Source organism: Hippopotamus amphibius, chromosome 16 (assembly GCF_030028045.1).
Source record: "Hippopotamus amphibius kiboko isolate mHipAmp2 chromosome 16, mHipAmp2.hap2, whole genome shotgun sequence".
NCBI classification, from domain to species: domain Eukaryota; kingdom Metazoa; phylum Chordata; class Mammalia; order Artiodactyla; family Hippopotamidae; genus Hippopotamus; species Hippopotamus amphibius.
In genome coordinates, this window is record NC_080201.1 from 60,533,980 (window position 1) to 60,552,591 (window position 18,612).

The 18,612-nt window shown below is 40.6% G+C and overlaps 2 pseudogenes; one reads left to right on the forward strand and one right to left on the reverse strand.

Moving 5' to 3' along the window:
- Nucleotides 1-2,860: 2,860 nt before the first annotated feature.
- LOC130839415 (small nucleolar RNA SNORA40) lies at nt 2,861-2,949 on the reverse strand (annotated as a pseudogene).
- Nucleotides 2,950-9,797: 6,848 nt separating this feature from the next.
- On the forward strand, nt 9,798-18,010 carry LOC130838426 (zinc finger protein 615-like; annotated as a pseudogene).
- Nucleotides 18,011-18,612: the final 602 nt, after the last annotated feature.

Consider the following 18,612-nt stretch of genomic DNA (forward strand, 5'->3'; position numbering starts at 1 on the left):
AGATAGGGTTAGAGTTGAGTTAAATTGTAGGACCCATCACATAGGAATTGCGTGGTATGTGGAAAACCCACACACTTGGTGACCAGAAGTGTTGAAAGTGTGCGTGTGGCAGTAGAGTGAGTGTAAAGGAGAAACACAGGAGGAAATCTGAACTGCAGGTTTTTCCAATACAGACTTCAGGTAAGTTTAACCTTAGATCCAACCAGAAACTCTCGGCATCTACTCTGCCACAAGAAAGACTGTAATAATGGCGGGGGCAGGCATGTGGCTTTTAGTACGTGACTGGTAGCAGTCCTGCTCAACCATTGGTTGACATCACAGTAGGTCCCTCCCCTTCCCTTCCTCTGTATAAGAAGAGCCTGAATTCAGACTGAGGGAAGATGGTTTTTTTGAGACACTAGTCTGCCATCTTCTCAGTCTGCTATCTTTCCGATTAAAGTCATTATTCCTTGCCCCAACAACTCATCTCCCAATTTATTGGCCTGTCCTATGGCGAGCAGAGTGAGCTTGGGCAGACTGGAGGTACTCACAGTGTTCTTGCCTAATGACTCAAGGGCACCATCAACTTGCCAGTTTTGCCCAAACTAATGACTGGAACACATCTCACATCACGTTGGCCTTGGATAGGCTCTGACCTCTGAAAACTTAAGTTAGCTCTGTGCGTGTGACCATCTCTTGCAAAGAGGAAGGCAGTGGGATACCCAGAAGACATTTCCATGTCTTCTCACTGATCAGTCTTAGGAGCTTTTATGGCCCCTCCTGTTGGAAGCGCCAGAACCTCTATGAGGTCACAGTGCCATGTGAACTCCTAGAACCCGAAACTAAGAGCCCTCAACAGACACGCTCCTCCCAGGCCCTCAGCTTCTCTAGCAACAGCCAAGGAGGCACTGTGGGGAGAGTGCATCAGAATCAGAAGTGGTTTGGGACCGGGTTCAGCCTTTGGCAGCTACTGGAGGAGTCTTCAGAGGCTCAATATCTGGGTGAGGATCCCCAGTGAGGGGTCTGTGGGGTCAGTGAAGAGGGAATGTGTGTCATTGACCATATTTGGGATTTTATTTGAGTTGAGTCACTGAGGAATATGGGCATTAGTGATGGGGGTCTTTAATTAAGTCTTAATCTGAAGTGTTTATAAAGATTAAAGGTCTTGTTGGTCCGGATTTAGGGTCTGTATGTTAGTTCTTCAAGACTTGGTAATTGAAAACTGGGTGGAAGGTATAAGATCAATGAGCACTGTTCCTCCCCTAGGTTAGCAATTTAATATCCAGCAGATGATCTGGAGAATTGGGGGGAAGAGTGTCAATGGGCAAGAGTGTCTGTGGTAAATTTCAGGTTGAATTTGAGGTCAGTGTTGTTCAGGGAGTGCGGAGTTTGTGTTTGAGAGCACAGGAGCCTGGAAGTTTTGAGATCCATAATCCCAGGTTAATAGGTGTTCAGAGACTCAACCTTTGGATGTTGAAAACATTTCCTTTCAGGTTTTCAAGTCCAAGTCTTTTCTCAAGGTTGTTATTAAAAATTGGTCTCCTACATGTACTGTTTTTTTTTTTCATCTTACTGCAAAGTTTACTCTTGGATATTTCTCTTCAGATTTCTTCAACACAAGTAAGAACAACCATTTTCCTAAATTCTTCTCCTCAGTGAGAGCCATTTCATTAAAAAATTTTTTTTTCAGACTACCTTTCCACAACTTGGGTTCCTCTGTGTAAACATACATTCAAGAATCTGCCTATCTTCTAACATGGCTGTTTTTTTTGTTTGGTTGGTTGGTTGGTTTTTTGGTGTTCTTTTGTTTTGCATCATCTGTGGCAAATAATCAAAGTTCCTGAAACTCTACGTTTTCCGCCTACATTTCAGATTTTCAGATTTTTGGATTTCAGCAAGTCTAATAGCTGGGTATCTGCATCACATTGCTGCCTTTTTCTTTTTTTTTAAGTTCACATGACTAAAAAAAATAAGTAAAAAATAAAAATTCACATGGCTGTCTTTATTTGCAATTCCCTAACAACAAATGATGTAGACCATCTTTTCATATGCTTGTTTGGCATTTGTTATCTTTCATCTAGTGTCTGTTCAAGGTTTGCCTGTTTTTGAAATGAGTTTCTTATTGTTGACTTTTCAGTATTCTAAGTTCTGGGTACAGTCCTTTACCAGGTATAGGACTTATGGGATGAATGTGTTGAGATTCTTTTTTTGTGTGTGTGCACAAAGTGTAAAGGGTTGTTTGTTTGTTTGTTTGTTTTTCATGTGTAACATAGGCAAAATTATTTAAGACAATAAATTTGTAAGGAATTTACGTTATGATTTTTTTCCCACTGCCAATCACCTTAGTTCCTCCAAAGTGATAATCTTCAAGGTAAGATAGCCCTTTCAAAAAGTTTTGCTCAATCCAGAGCTGTCACTGTCAGTCAGTCTATAATTCTTTTAGTTGGGCTTCTTTGATCTCTAGTGGAATATGGACACACTTCAAAATCCCCCGCCTATAATCTTTGGGATCAAATTTCCTAAAGCACTTTAACTTATGACCATGTTTAGGGTCAGGAGGTGGATCTGTTTGGTTCTGAATTTGACACCCTCTAAAAATGTATTAAGTTCAAATCATATTCACTCCTAAGCTATCACACCCTAGAACAGTACAGATCATTGGCATATGCCAATACCTGTTTAAAATTTAGACACTGTGTTCTCAAAAGCCTAAAAAAAGAAGCCATCTTTGTTTCATGCCAACATTAAAATTAGAGTACTAAATCAATATAGCTGGTAACTTAAAAGCTTAATATATGAAGGAAATTATCAGCTCTGTAGGCCTGGAAGCAATCTTTACGTTTATCAATACACCCCCATCACTTGAGTCTGTTTTAGGTATCATGTTCCTTCTTACCTGTATCAAAACTCAAACTAAACGAGTTCTGGGTTGCAAAAGAGGATTTTTGCACCTGTTTATAAGCAGATTCTTTTAAGATTTCTCTCTTTCTCTCTCTCTTTTTTTTTTTTTTTTTTTGCCTATGGACCTCTGAGTGTTCTAGCATCATTTGCTGAAAAAGTCTATCTTTCTCCATTGAATAACCTTTGTACCTCTGTCAAACACTTGAGTGTGTTTGACTTATGTGGTTATTATTCTTGGAATCTCTGCTCTGTTCCATTGCTGTATGGATTTATCCTTTCACAAATACTACTAAGGTTTATATGTCTTGAAATCTCTTGGTGTGAGCCCTATATGATGGTTCTTTTTGATCAGAAACTGTTTTGCTATTTTCAGTGGAGAAACCTGGCAAATAGTACCTTTTTCCAGTAGATCAGAGTTGTCATTTTGATATTCTAGACCCCTCTAGACCCTTTGATATGTTATTACAAAAAGACTTTTATTCAGAGGTCTGTTTTCCAAAATGCATACCCCCTGTTTAATGAGGAAAACAGACCAACCTAAAAGAAGGTCAGTTTACAAAATACCTGATCAGTACTCCTCAAAATAATTGAAGACATGAAAAAGAGAAAAGACTGAAGAATGGTCACAGAGCAGAGGAATTCAAGGAAATATGAAGTCTAAAGGCAGTATTCTTTCCCTGGGTTGAACGCTGGGACAGGAAAAGGACAGTAGTGGAAAAACTTGTGAAATCTGAATAGAATCTGTAATTTAGTTGATTGTCATACCAATGTTAATTTCTAAATTTGACAAATGTACCATGGTTATATAAAATATTCACATGAGAGGAGGTCAAATGAAGGTATATGTGCACTCTTTGTAGTACTTTGTGACTTTTGTGTAAATCTAAAATTTCCCCAAAATAAAAAGTTTATTTAAAATAAGTATAATCTATGTCAGTTATATCTCTGTAAAGCTGCTAAAAAGAAAAAAAGGTGTAATCTAATATTATCACTTAATTTCTCATTATAAACATTTCCATATTATAAAATGTTTTGTACATCTCTATGTAATTAATATTAAGTGGCTGTAATAATATCATGGGTGAACTAGTAGGATGGTAACTTGTCACATATGAAAGATATGCATTAAAGTGGGGTATGCTTGAAAAATATATTCACTTTTTATTATGATCCTCTCATTATCCAAATTCTTACATTCTCACTCCAAGATTTGTTGTACCATTTTTCTAATAAATCCCAGACATCCTCATTTACTTTAAAAAAAAATTTTTTTTTTAATTTATTTTTATTGGCTGCATTGGGTCCTTGTTGCTGCGCATGGGCTTTCTCTAATTGCAGAGAGCAGGGGCTACTCTTCATTGCGGTGGACAGGCTCCTCACTGCAGTGGTTTCTCATGTTGCGGAGCACGGGCTCTAGGCACACGGGCTTCAGTTGTTGTGGCACGTGGGCTTAGCTGCTCCCTGCCATGTGGAATATTCCTGGACCAGGGATCAAACACGTGTCCCCTGCATTGACAGGCAGATTCTTAACCACTGTGCCACTAGGGAAGTCCCTCCATTTACTTTTAATCCTAGGTAGTTTATAATTTTGCAATTATATTTGATGTCTTTAAGAAAATCCATACACTATTCATTTTGTAGTACGCAACAGCAATTCATTTTGACAGCTTTATGATCATAATTTACATATAACATTTACCGCTAGTAAGTGTACAACTCAGTGACATTTAGCAAGTTGAGTTGTGCCACTATCACCATGATCCAATATTTAGACATTTTCATAACCCCCCAAAAGTAACTGTTATTGTTAAGTTTTGAGAACTCTTGATATATTCTGAATACAAGTCTTTTTTCAGATGTTAAATGTGTCAATATTTTCTTCCAATCTCTGGCTCCACTCAATACTTTATTAAAGCTGTGCTTAGAAATATAAAAGTTTTTAATTTTAATAAAGCCCAATTTATTATTTTTCCTTTTATGGCTCATACTTTGTCTTGTCACAGAACTCTTTGGCTAACTTAGGCTTCCCTTTGCTTCTCTAAGTTTCATACTTTTACCTCCTATATTTAGGTCTGTAATCTGTTTCGAGTTAGTTTTGTACATGGTTAGAATTACGGGTCTTAATTTATGTTTCTGCAAATAGGCATACAACTATTCCAGCATCATTTGTTGAAAAGACTAATCCCATGGAATATTTTAGTGTCTTGGCCAAATAGGTATTGACCTTAATACCTTTGGACTCTCAGTTTGGGTTGTGCCTCTCTCATTGGCTCCAGACCCTTACTGGCCTCATTTTTAGTGGCCTTTCTCCGAGGCTCCCATCTCAATCAAAATTTAGGCTTCATCTCACCGGCTCTTTTTCTCTTGAATGTGATGGACTGTTCCATACTGTGCCAGTTTCCCGAAATCTTATTCTCTCCTTAAAAGCCGATTCCTGCAAGAAATTGTACTGCCTTTTTTCTTTCCAGGAGTTCATTCTCTGTTGCTATACGGACACCTGAACTCTCCGTCCGTTTGGAAACCCGCCCCGCTTCTTTTTTAATACAAAGTGTAAAATAAAGGCCGTGGCAATATTACTTTTCTGCCCAGTCCCTCGAACGCAGTTTAGGTAGCTCCATATTTGCCCCGCAAACTTTGAGTCTCTGAAAATCTGAAAATCTGCTACTTTTCTGAAGTCCAAGTGACAGGAAATGAAGCAATTTTAGGGGCTTCTCACCTTCCTGGCCATCCCTGGCCCCCGGCCCCAAACCCGCCTCTTTGCCTTCTGTATGTCAGGCGTCCCAACATGGCCGCCCCGTGGGGCCGTCACGACTTGGGCGCGGACATATTGCCTTTCAAGGTAATGCCGGAAATCCGTTCGTCCGCCTTTCTTCAAATGCTTCGGTCTAGACCCTCTTCAGCCGCCTTAGGCTGACGAAAAATCTGGGCGACAGGTGCAGAAGTAGAAGCCGCTCGTGGAAGTGTCACGTTTACACTCTTGCTTGTGGACTAGAGAAAATTGCATCAGTGCGTGCATTTGTCCCTTGAAGTTTTGTGTTTTTTGTCCCATAGGAAGTTTGTCGCATACGGTGACGTGACGTCCAGAGATTGAAAGTGGCGTAGCGGGGGGCTTACGGAATTATTGGGGTAGTGGTGGGACGCACCAAGGTGGAGGTATTTGAGAGGAACCAGGTGTCTGTGACGCCTGTATCTGTGGTTGGGGTATCTTGGGAGGTGTTCGTTAAAACGATTAAGAATTTGTAGAGGAAATTCCCTGACGGACTCGGCGCTTTCACGGTGGCCCGGATTCAGTCCCTGGTCAAGGATATAAGATCCTTCAAGCCACCCAGTGCGGTAGGAAAAATAAAATAAAATAAAGTCTGTAGAGATCAAAGATGGTGTCCGCACCGTCCTGGTATGGGGATCTTTGGGGATCACTCTATTTGTAAAGTGTCCAAGTGGTATTTACGATGGTAAGAGATTCCGGTTCGGGAATTAATATGGGGCTCACTGATGTTGTGGCCTGGCTGGATGGTCATCATATTAGGGTGTGTGGGCCAGGTTTCAGATCAAGAAGGAAATGTGTAGTCAGTGTCTGTGGTACAGAGAGGCATGTGAGGGTGAAGCTTTGGACGCCTAGGACCCCTGGCTGGTGGTTGCCTTGAGATTCCAACCAAGTCCGCTGGGATGCAAGGTGTACAGCCCAGGACAGTAGTGTAGTTTGAAACCTTTTGCTTTTTTAGGCTTTTATCTGCAGGCCAAGGGACTAATCCAGCCTGGCCTATCTGTTGCGTATGGTCTATCGCGGCTTTTGCACTGCAAAGGCAGAATTGAGTCCTTGTGACAGATCTTAATCCTCAAAGTAGAAATGTATAGTGTCTATCCCTTTGTCAATGACCAGGATTCTTGGCCTCCTTAATCAATAGAAATTGATCAGAGGCCAGGTGAGAAATTCATGCCAGGTTTTATTTGGGCCCTGCCGCAGCAGTGGAGACAGAGAACAAGTAAAAGTTTCCCTTGCTTGTTGGCTCCCTGAGGTGGGGGTGAGCAGTATGGGGTGAGGGTAGGGGTATGTCTAGGGGTTGGACAGGAGGGATGGCTTAAATGGTTTGCCACCCTTTACATAGTGTTGTGTTCAGGGGGCATGCACAGTACCTTGCCTTTGTTCCCAACCCCCTGCTTTTGCTCCTGGCTCTTCAGAAATGGCAGTTGGGCATTTTGGTTTCTTTGTATCTTGTTGTCTACAATTTGCCCCATCTGCCCAGGCACAAAGTTGTTTTTAGTCCCTTATAGTTTCTGTGTATTTTGTTGCTGGAGTAGACATTTATCCAGGTGTAAGCATTGTAGCACTGCAGCAAAGGGTCCCAGGTCCCAGCCTGTCTCACCTTTGGAGAAAATGCCAAGAATTGTACTCACCAGTAGCAGTAGACCTGTTGTTGCTCTTTTGCCTGACATATATTCACACTTTCTTCTTTGCTAATAGAATCTCCAGTTTGTTTAGTTATCCATCCTTCTGACAGGGTGACCTATATCCCAATACTGGTTGGTCTTAGTTAATCATGAAGGTTCCAGTCCCATTGCTAGGTATATGGTGCAGGTCTATCCAGCAATATATGTGAAAATCTCTTGGCGGTTTCTGAGGGGAAATTTTGTGTTTCACGTAAGTATTATAATTCTTTGAATCTCTTTCCATGTCGATGATGATATCATCTGAGTATAACCTTAATTTTCTGTCCAGTTTCTAATGTTTGTAATTCATTCTTTTTTTTTCTTAATTAAAAAAAAATTTTTTTTGGCTGCCACCACATGGCATGCTGGATCTTAGTTCCCCGACCAGGGCTTGAACTCTGCAATGGAAACACAGAATCCTAACCACTGGACTGCCAGGGAATTCCTTTGCTGTATGTTTCAAGGCTGTATTGTTAGATACATAGTAATTGTAAATTTCTTAAAATGTGGTGAATTGAACCTCTTATTAGTAAGCTTTGTTTCTTTTTCTCTGTAGTAATTTTTGGGTTTTCTGGCCAATTTTGTCTGAGAATATAAATTATCTGTGCTTATTCTTTCCATGGTTTATTTTATTCTAAACTTTTATTCTCCAGCTTTCTGTATCATTATGTTTCAGGCATGTCACCTAGAGTAGCATGTTACTGGGTTTTATTTTATTTTATTATTATTTTTTTGGCCACACCACGTGGCACCTGGGATCTTAGTTTCCCAACCAGGGGTGCAGCCCAGGCCTCTGCATTGGAAGGTTGGAATCTTAACCACGGGACCACCAAGGAAATCCTTTTTTTTAAAATGCATTTTTATTTATTTGTTTTTTTCAGTATTTATTTATTTATTTATTTAACTTTTGGCTGTGTTGGGTCTTCATTGCTGCCTGTGGGCTTTCTTTAGCTGCAGTGAGTGGGAGCTACTCTTCATTGTGATGCACCGGCTTCTCATTGCTGTGGCTTCTCTTGTTGCAGAGCACAGGCTCTAGGTGCATGGGTTTCAGTAGTTGCAGCATGCGGGCTTAGTAGTTGTGGCTCTTGGGCTCAGTAGTTGTGGCTTATGGCCATAAGCTTAGTAGTTGTGGTGCACGGGCTTAGTTGCCCTGCGATGTGTGGGATCTTCCTGGACCAGGGATTGAACTCAGGTTTCCTGCATTAGCAGGGGCGTTCTTAACCACTGCACTGCCAGGGAAGTTCCAGTCCTGGGTTTAAAATTTTAATCCATTCTGACAGTTTTGAGGCATTTATATTTGATGTAATTAACAGAAGTCCTTGTTCTGCTTATACTTAATAAAATTCTTTTTTTTTTAATTTTTTACTGCTGTATAGTTAATTTAATATATTTAGTATAATCCTTAGTATGTCTGTTTTAAAACAGTCATCTAAGTGCACTGTAATTGCCCCACTTGTTCTCTATTTCTTATTCTCTTTTTTTGCCTTTTTTTTTTTAATATTTATTTATTTATTCAGTTGCACTGGGTGTTAGTTGCAGCAGGCAAGCTCCTTAGTTGTGGCGTGTGGGATCTTTAGTTGAGGCATGTGGCATCTAGTTCCCTGGCCAGGGATTGAACCCAGGCCCCCTGCATTGGGAGCGCAGAGTCTTAACCACTGCGTCACCAGGGAAGTCCCTTTTTACCTTGTTTTGAATGAATTTCTTCTCATTCTCTTTCCCCCTCCTTTAGGATGGAAATTATGTACTTTAAGACAATTGTTAGTTTTCATCATGACATTAAAAATTACATACAGTATGGAAACTTTCTTTGTCATATTCTTATGTTAATTAGTACTTTTACACTCTTCTCTGACAGTACAGTTGCTTTAGAGCATCTCAACTTGATTTACCACTTTCCAATTTATTTACAATATTGTGTGCTTTAAAAAATGTATTTAAAACCTAAGATGTTATCATTATTACTTACAAGACAGCGCTTCTGAAAACCAGTACATTGGTTTTCAGACTGAAGTGTGTGTACTTATAGGGTGTATAAAACTTTTGAGGAGGTACTTGAGTGCACATGATTTAAAGGAAAACAGTGTCCAGCACCTCTCCTCACATGTGGTCCCATTTGTATAATTGAGCTGCCTGAGATTCTCCTGCTCCTGAGGCCCTGCTGCTGGGATGGATCTTGTTTCCTGCATCTCCTTTGACAGTCACCCCACTTCAACTTCACGGAGTAAAGGGATAGCCCCACTAGAGTCAGAAGCTTAGGCATTTTGGCCAGAGGAATAAAATCTTCTGGGGCAATAAATAAAGGGACACTTAGCAATGTTATGGGCATTGGGTTAAGGTGACCACCCAGGAGAAGTGATAGCATCTGGGACCAGAGGACGTGTACCCTCAGCTTGAATTTTCTCCTCAACCCACAGGTCCCTACTCACCAGGAGCAAAAGAATCAATTGCAGGAGGACGAAGTTGCAAGATTTGGTATCAGCATTACTGGGGACCTGCTTGATTGAAGTCAGGTTTCAGAACAGAAATTTAGAGCAAATCCAGGAGACACAACGACAGAGCCTCCCTGTTGCCAGCTGTTTTCAGAGAACAGAAGAAAATGATCCAGACCCAGGTGACTCTTGGTTTGTTTTATTCTTTCCTTTGTTCCTGAATGGGTTTATTAGTTGTCTGTCATTCCAGCTAATTATTGCCTCTAGGGGTGTCTTTGTAGCCTGCTCTTCGGAAGTGAGGGTGATCCTGGGGATTGCAGCTGGTGTCTGAGGTGAGAGCAGTTCTGTGGGGACTGTTTCCAGGCTCTGCAGTATCACTGACTCTTGGTTTCCATGTTCAAATCTGGATACTTAAACTGCCTTTTTTCTTATATTGTTTTTATTTTTGTTCATTACACAGCTCACTTAAGGATATATTTAAAGGCTGAAATCATAACAAAGTACGCATATCAAAAAATAAGTTTCTTCATGCATTTTAAACATGCTTATTAAACATTTAGTTTCTTATAATTCTGGCATCTTGAGTCACTTCCCAGAAGATTCTTATTGACTGACTGTAAAGACTCAGTCATCCTGATGCCATTGCCATGTATGTCTATTATTATATATATATATCTGTATATATACATATACACATGTGTGTGTGTATGAATGTGATGTTTCTAGGTTAACAAGATTTAATCTTCTACACATTCTAGAAACGTCTAATGATAAATGGATGGATGACTGACTACACAATTACAATTAGTTGGATCATTTTATTTTATTAGGCTTTTGCTTCTTCCATGTGCCTTAAAAGCAACAAACAACCCCCTATATATACAAATCCAGCCTATAAAATAGAAATGAGAAGAAAAACTTTAACATGTCTTCCATATCATCAAAAGGACATCACTTCATTAAACACCACTGTTATTACAGGAAGCCCTGACATTTGATGATGTGGCCGTGGACTTCACGTGGGAGGAGTGGCAGCTCCTGGCCCCTCCTCAGAAGGACCTGTACCAGGAGGTGATGCTGGAGAACTACAGCAACCTGCTGTCTGTGGGTGAGGATGTCTCCCCTGGGTCTCTCAGAGGGTCCCCAGTCAGTGGCCTTTCCTTTCTCAGCTTCTGAAAGCTCTGGAGTGTCTGTCATGCTTTGAAGCACTAGATTCTCAGTTCCTTCTGTGGCCCAAGAATAGTAGGTATATTCTCCCTTCTCCTGAGAGAAAAGCGTTTACTCTGTAGGTTGTGAAATTGTTTTGTCCTCAGCTGTAGCTTTGCGTCTTCACAGACCCCAAGCCCAATTCACTGGCTCTGAATATCCTATCATTTCTCATGAATAGGTTATCATGCCAGCAAACCAGATGTACTCTCCAAGTTGGGTTAAGGAGAGCCATGGATGATGGAAGATGAAATCCACTGTCAAACTCATTCAGGTGAGTGAGAGACCAGCAAGGCGACAGGCCATGGATATGACTTTGTAGTTGGTCAGAGAAGAGTCACAGCTGGGAGGGAGTTGGAGGCTGTATGAGCAGTGCCTCCGTGCATCTCTGTCCCGATATCAAACCTCTTTTTCTTTGTAGGAGTTTAGAGAAAAATATATCCCTTCTTCAGGAAGAGTCTGCCTCTTCTAGGATCTATTTCTTCTTTATTTTACCCCCACTTGATTTTTGTTTGCATAGTTTTCTTTTCCCTAGGATTCTCTTATCTCTTCCTTCTTTTCCGCCTCTCTTGCTATGAAATTCCACCTCCCAAGGCCTCTCTCCAAACAGAACACTTTGAATTCCTCGCTGTCTTCTAGCTGCTGCACCTTTCTGCCCCACTGGTAATGCTGGTTTCCTTCCTTACATCCCCCCTGTGTTGGATGCCGGGACCCAAAGTAAACTGGTCTTCACTGTGCCTTCTTTCTGCTCAGAAGTCCTCCACAGACTTTGCTTTCTGTTTTCCCTAATGATCTCCTAACCTAGTTTTGTTCATTCTAATAAACTAGCTCCTTAGATTCACTGGAGAAGACTCCCACATTGCTCTCTCCCCTGTGTGACCCCCCCCACAGACGTGGGTTCTGTATGACGTACTTATCTCCATGGCAGCTCTCCTGGGTTCCCAGCAACTGCCAGCACCTCGGATCATCTTCCCTCCCAGGAAACGCTAGAGATTTAGGTTCTCCCTTACTCCTGTGCCTCCTCCCTCCTGGCCATGTAGGCAGTACCTCAAACATTCCCACCTGCACAGCTCTCTTCTGTAAAGGGGTCTGCTCTTCGTGATGGGCTTTTAACTAGAAATGTTATTTTAACATCTACATTCTCAGTTCCAGCCTAAACCAGGTCATAACTCTTGTATACTTTGAACTAATTCCTTCGTGTATTTACTAATTTTGAACTTTCTTCTTGTTGATTGCAGACCTTACCATTGTCTTCATTTCCCTTAAATTTTCGTTTTTCTTTCCATTGTATTCTGATGATATTTAGTCCTAGGTAATCAAATTATCTGGCAGCTAAAATTCTTCTTCTTTCTATGATCTCCATGATATGACATCATCATGCTCATAAAGAGATAGATTTCCACCCTCTTTCTTAAATTCTCCACAGTGTGTTCCATACATGTGATTGATTCTTTGATTCATTCCTCTACATTTTTTTTCATAGCCTAGTGTATGCTGGAAGGTAAGAGCAATGGAAGAAAAGCATGCAAATAGATCACGAGTTTTTAATCTCATAGAAAGGAGTCAAGAAATTAATCAAGTGTTTTGGGGGCTGGTGTTGTGGGATAAAAAATATTAAAATAAACAGTATATCTAGGAGGTGAGAAGTGCTGTGATAAAGATTTCGTAGCATGAGTTATTAGAGAAATGCAAATAAAAACTACAGTGAGGTACCACATCACACCAGTTAGAATGGCCATCATGAAAAAGTCTACAGGGAATTTCCTGGTGGTCCAATGTTTAGGAATCTGTGCTTTCACTGCTAAGGCCCTGGGTTCAATTCCTGGTCAGGGAACTAATATCCCACAAGCCTCATGGGGCAGCCAAAAAAAAAAAAAAAAGAGAGAAAAGGCAAAAAGAAAAGTCTACAAATAACGAATGCTGGATGAGGTGTGGAGAAAAGGGAACCCTTCTGCACTGCTGGTGGGAGTGTAAATTGGTGCAGCCTCTATGGAAAAGAGTATGGACGTTCCTCAAAAAAGTAAAAATAGAGTTGCCATATGATACAGCAATCCCACTCCTGGGCATATATCCAGAAAAAACCATAATTCAAAAAGATACATGCACCCCTATGTTCATAGCAGCACTATTTACAGTAGCCAAGACATGGAAACAACCTTAATGTCCATCAATGGGTGAATGGATAAAGAAGATGTGGTATATATATATATACAGTAGAATATTACTCAGCCATAAAAAAAGAATGAAATAATGCCATTTTAACAACATGGATGGACCTACAGATTATCATACTAAGGGAAGTAAGAGAAAGATAAATACCATATGATATCACTTATATATGAAATCTAAAATGTGACACAAATCAACGTATCTATGAAGCAGAAACAGACTCACAGGCATAGAGAACAGACTTGTGGTTGCCAAAGGGGAGGAGAGGTAGGGGAGGGAAGGACTGGGAGTTTGGGATTAGCAGATGCAAACTATTATGCATAGGATGAATAAACGACAAGGTCCTACTGTATAACACAGGGAGCTGTATTCAATATCCTGTAATAAACCAGAATGGAAAAGAATATGAATAAGAATATATATATGTATATCAATTACTTTGCTATATAGCAGAAATTAACACAACATTGTAAATCAACTATACTTCAGTAAAACTTAAAGAAACAAAACTAGTCAGCATAATGGAAGAGTAGGTGCTTGGGCTCCTCTTATAGGCAGGGAACACCTTTCAGATCAGATGCCTTTGAGCCAAGAAATGCAGGAAGTTAGTAGGCTTCCAGGTTAGGAGAGTTTTCCAAATAGAGAGGCTAGCAAGTTTAAAAGGCCATGCCACGAATGAGTTTGAGAAACATTAAGGAGCCCATATGGACAGAGAAGAGTATGCTTTTTGGAAACGTGACAGGTATAAGGCTGAAGGGGCAGTAGCAGCGGTGGAGGGGGTGGGAGTGGGAGATTAGATTTGTCATGTACTCCATTTCAAGGAATCATGATTTTACTCCTAATAAGATGAGAAAACACGAGGAGTCCTTGAGTCCTGGAATTACATGAGGTAATTTGCATTTTTTGTAAAATCATGATTTTACTCCTAATAAGATGAGAAAACACAAGGAGTTCTTGAGCACTGCAATCCCTTTGGCTTCTGTGTAGAAAGCAGACCATAGCAGGCAGGGGGCAAGCAGGAAATCCTTGTAGGAGGCTATTGCAAAAAACATGGTGGCAGGGAGAATGGTTGGCTGCAGCGTGTGTGGAGGGGTGAGTGTTGGTCAGGTTCTGAATATGCTGCTTGTAAAGGGCAAATGAGAGTTGACATTTAAATAAATATGGTCTGGGAGAGGAAGAAATGGGTGAAGATTGGTGGTAAGGTTGTTACCGAACACAAGACCATGTGTCTGAAGCACAGTGAGGCCAAATAATACTGAAACATCGGAGTTTGGAGCAGGGAAAGGTTTATTGCCAGACCCTGCAAGGAGACGGGTGGCTTGTGCCTTGAAAAGCCTGGAACTCCTTGAAGGCTTGCAGCAAAACCCTTTTAAAGGCAAGGTGAGGAAGGGATGTGGTTGCACTGTTGGATTCTTTGTTCTTGAAGCTGTCCATGTAGGTCAGGTCATGGTCAGGTCACTGCTTTTGTAAACCTCCAACAAGACAAATGTTATTCTCTGTTCAGGTTGGGTCACAGATGTTTTCCTGTATATTTCAAGCTATAGGCAGTATTCTTTTTTTTTTAATTAATTAATTTATTTATTTTATTGGCTATGTTGGATCTTTTTTTGCTGTGCATGGGCTTTCTTTAGTTGCAGTGAGTGGGGGCTACTCTTCATTGTGGTACACAGGCTCCTCATTGCCGTGGCTTCTCTTATTGCTGAGCACGGGCTCCAGGTGTGTGGGCTTCAGTAGTTGCAGCACATGGGCTCAATAGTTGTGGCTCATGGGCTCTAAAGCGCAGGCTCAATAGTTGTGGCACATGGGCTTAGTTGCTCTGCGGCATGTGGGATCTTCCTGGAGCAGGGATCGAACTCATGTCCCCTGCATTGGCAGGTGGATTCTTATCCACTGCGCTACCTAGGAAGCCCTAGGCAGTATTCTTTTATAAATTATACAGAGCTAGCATGACTCAGTACAGGCAACAGAGCACAAAGATTAAAGTAAGGTTAAAGTAAAAGGAACAGATCTAATACGGAGTTGGATTTGTTCTTCCCTATTACAAAGGCAGACCAGTTTCCTAGGGATGTTAAAGTTTCATGGCACGTGGGTCTCAAGTTCACATAGGACTTTGATGGTTCTCCACAGAGGTGATGTGGTGGGTGAGGTTCTTAACTGTAGTCCTTGACTATCCTTACTTCTCATAAATGTAAAAACATGTTTCCTACAGCTGTTTCTTCATTTTATCTAATATGGTATTAGACCCTGCCTAATATACACATGTGCATATGCATTTGTCTGTGTCCATGTGTGTCCATATATATATTCTTTAAATAACAATTTCTTTACAGATTTGATCACCTAATAATCTATTCTGCTTTATACATATTTTATACAGCTTCTTTTATTTCATTTAGTATATTATCCTACAGCTTAAGGGTTCAGTCCCACAAGATTGTGCCCATGTCAGATGTCAATTGCAAGTCCAGATTGTTACCTGTGCTTCTGACCAACTGGCTATAAATCAGAGGTTCCCATGACCCCCTTCTTGGGTTCAGTTAATTTCCAAGGGTGGCTCACAGAACTGAGAAACATTTACTTACGTTTACCAGTTTATCATAAAGGGTGTAGATGAATAACCATATGAAGAGATACACAGGGCCAGGTCCAAAGGGTTCCTGAATGCAGGAGCTTCTGTCCCCATGGAACTGGGGTGCAGCACCCTCCTGGCACATGGATATGTTTACCTATCCAGTGGTTGATCAAATCTTGTTAAGAGTTTTTATAGAGCTTTAATCTCTAGGCCCTCCCTACTTTCCCAGAGGCCAGTGGATGGAGCTGAAAGTTCCAACCTGCTAAACACTTTCTGGTAATCAGTCCCATCCTGAGGTTATGTAGGAACCCTATTCTAAGTCACCTCATTAGCATAAACTCAGTATTCAAAAATACTCCTATCACTTAGGAAATTACAAGGGTTTTAGGAGCTCTTTGCTAAGTATTGTGGAGGAAGACCACACATATGTATTTCTTATTGTACCACCTATAGAATTGTCACTAAAAGTTACTTCACATGAAGGCATTTTTCAAACAGTTGTCTTCCAAATTGAGATTATGAGAGTGTGGGATGATTCCTTGTTCTCTTCTTTCCTAGAAATCAGGAAAGTTGATGACTCTCTGCAGCATCATTTGCCAAATCAAAGCATTCAAAAGAGTGTGGCGCAAAGCTGTGAACATAACGCATTTGCAAATATTGTTAATCAGACCGAAAGCCATTTCCTGTTAAAGGAAAATTGTGATATGTTTGACCTAAATGAAAAACCTTTAAAGTCAAATTTAAGTTTTGAAAACCAGACGAGAAGCTGTAACTTAAAGAACTCTGCTGGGTTTAATGATGTTGAGAAATCCCTTCTCCATGCTAACCATGAACAGTCTTTTCCTGAGATTAAATTTCCTGTAAGTGCAAAACACATCAACAATAACTCTCTGTCCACTAAGCCACAGAGAACTCACAACATAGAGAAAGCCCACGTATGCAGTGAGTGTGGGAAAGCCTTCTCTAGAAAATCCAGGCTCAGTGAACATCAGAGAATTCATACAGGACTGAAATATTATGTGTGCACTGGGTGTGATAAAACCTTCTTTAAGAAGTCGCAGTTCAACAAACATCAGAAAAGTCACATGGGAGAGAAACCTTACACATGTAGTGAATGTGGGAAAGCGTTTATCATGAAGTGTCTGCTTATTTATCATCAGTGAACTCATACAGGGGAGAAGCCCCATAGATGCAGTTTATGCGGAAAAGCCTTCTCTACAAAGTTCAGTCTCACTACACATCAGAAAACTCATACAGGAGAGAAACAATATGTATGCCGTGAATGTGGAAAAGGTTTCATCGAGAAGAGGCGTCTTATTGCACACCATCAAACTCATACTGGTGAGAAACCCTTTGTATGCAATGAATGTGGGAAAAGTTTCACCTTGAAGAAAAGTCTTATCCCACATCAGTGAGCTCATACTGGAGAGAAAACCTGTACATGCAATGATTGTGGAAAAAGCTTCACCTTGAAGAGCCCTCTCATCAGACATCAGCGAACTCATACCGTAGAGAAACCATTTATATGCAGTGACTGTGGGAAAGGCTTCACTGTGAAGAGCCAACTGATTGTACATGAGTGAACTCATACAGGAGAGAAACCCTACGTGTGCAGTGAATGTGGAAAAACGCTTTCCAGCCAAGGCCCGGTTGATGGGACATCAGCGAACTCACACAGGAGAGAAACCCTATATATGCAGTGATTGTGGAAAAGGCTTCATTCAGAAGGGCAATCTCATTGTACATCAGCGAACTCACACAGGAGAGAAACCTTATGTATGCAATGAATGTGGCAAATGCTTATCAGCGAAAAGGAAGCTCATTGCACATCTGCGAACTCATACTGGAGAGAAACCATGTATATGTAATTATTGTGGCAAGGGCTTCACTGTGAAAAGTACTTTAGATATACATCAACAAACTCACAGTGGAGAGAAACTGTACAAATGCAGCAAATGTGGTAAAGCCTTCAGGAAGAAGACACGCCTCATACAACATCAGAAATTTCACTTAGGAAAGACTTCTTTCCATGTACTGAATGTGGAAAATTCTCTTTGTGCAAAAATGATCTCATCACGCATTAGAGAATTCACATGGGAGGGAAGCCATATGATTGCTGTCAATGTGGGAAAGCCTTCACCATAAAGTCAGGGCTCAATGTTCATCAAAGAAAACATACAGGAGAGAGGCCCTATGGATGCAGTGAGTGTGGTAAAGCTTTTACCCACTTGTCAGTCCTTGTTAAACATAAGAGAATTCACAGGTAGTCACTTTGGGGAAGCTTGTTGCCGGTTGTAGTGCCTCAAGATAATAGTATGCAGAGGAGAATCACAATGCAAGAAAATGTGGTATTATCTTTAGTGATCAATTACCTTTTTGTTTTGTAGTGATGAAAAGATTTATAGAACAACTCAGATACAGTCAGCCTTGGTGAAAATATTTTAGGACATTTTAATACCTAAAAAGTATATACTGAGATAAAGCCTAGGAATGTGAAAGACTAGGAAAGCCTTCAGTGGAAATACACCCTACCATATGTGATCATTGTAGATCAAAAGTGAATGAATATTTCTAATTGGTAGAAATATAATTGTGGGAAAGCCTTTGCTCAGAAGTAACACCTCAACAAATGTCAGTTAACACTAGAGAAATACTTTCTTATGGTGATGAATATGGCAGGGTTTGCAGTGATAAATATTGCCTCATTGTTTGCCAGGAAATCTGTGCAGAGACACATGGTGGACTTTAACAAAATATCAGACAACTTAATGAAGGGAAGAAGGCTTGGAGAAATGATGAATGAGATCATTCTGTCACAAGTCTAAACTTAAGAGAAAATACACCTCACAAGCAACTGGGGAAAGGATACCTTCAGCCATATTTCTAGTTGCCTTGTCATTGATCTTATAAATTTTAAGTAGTTACTCT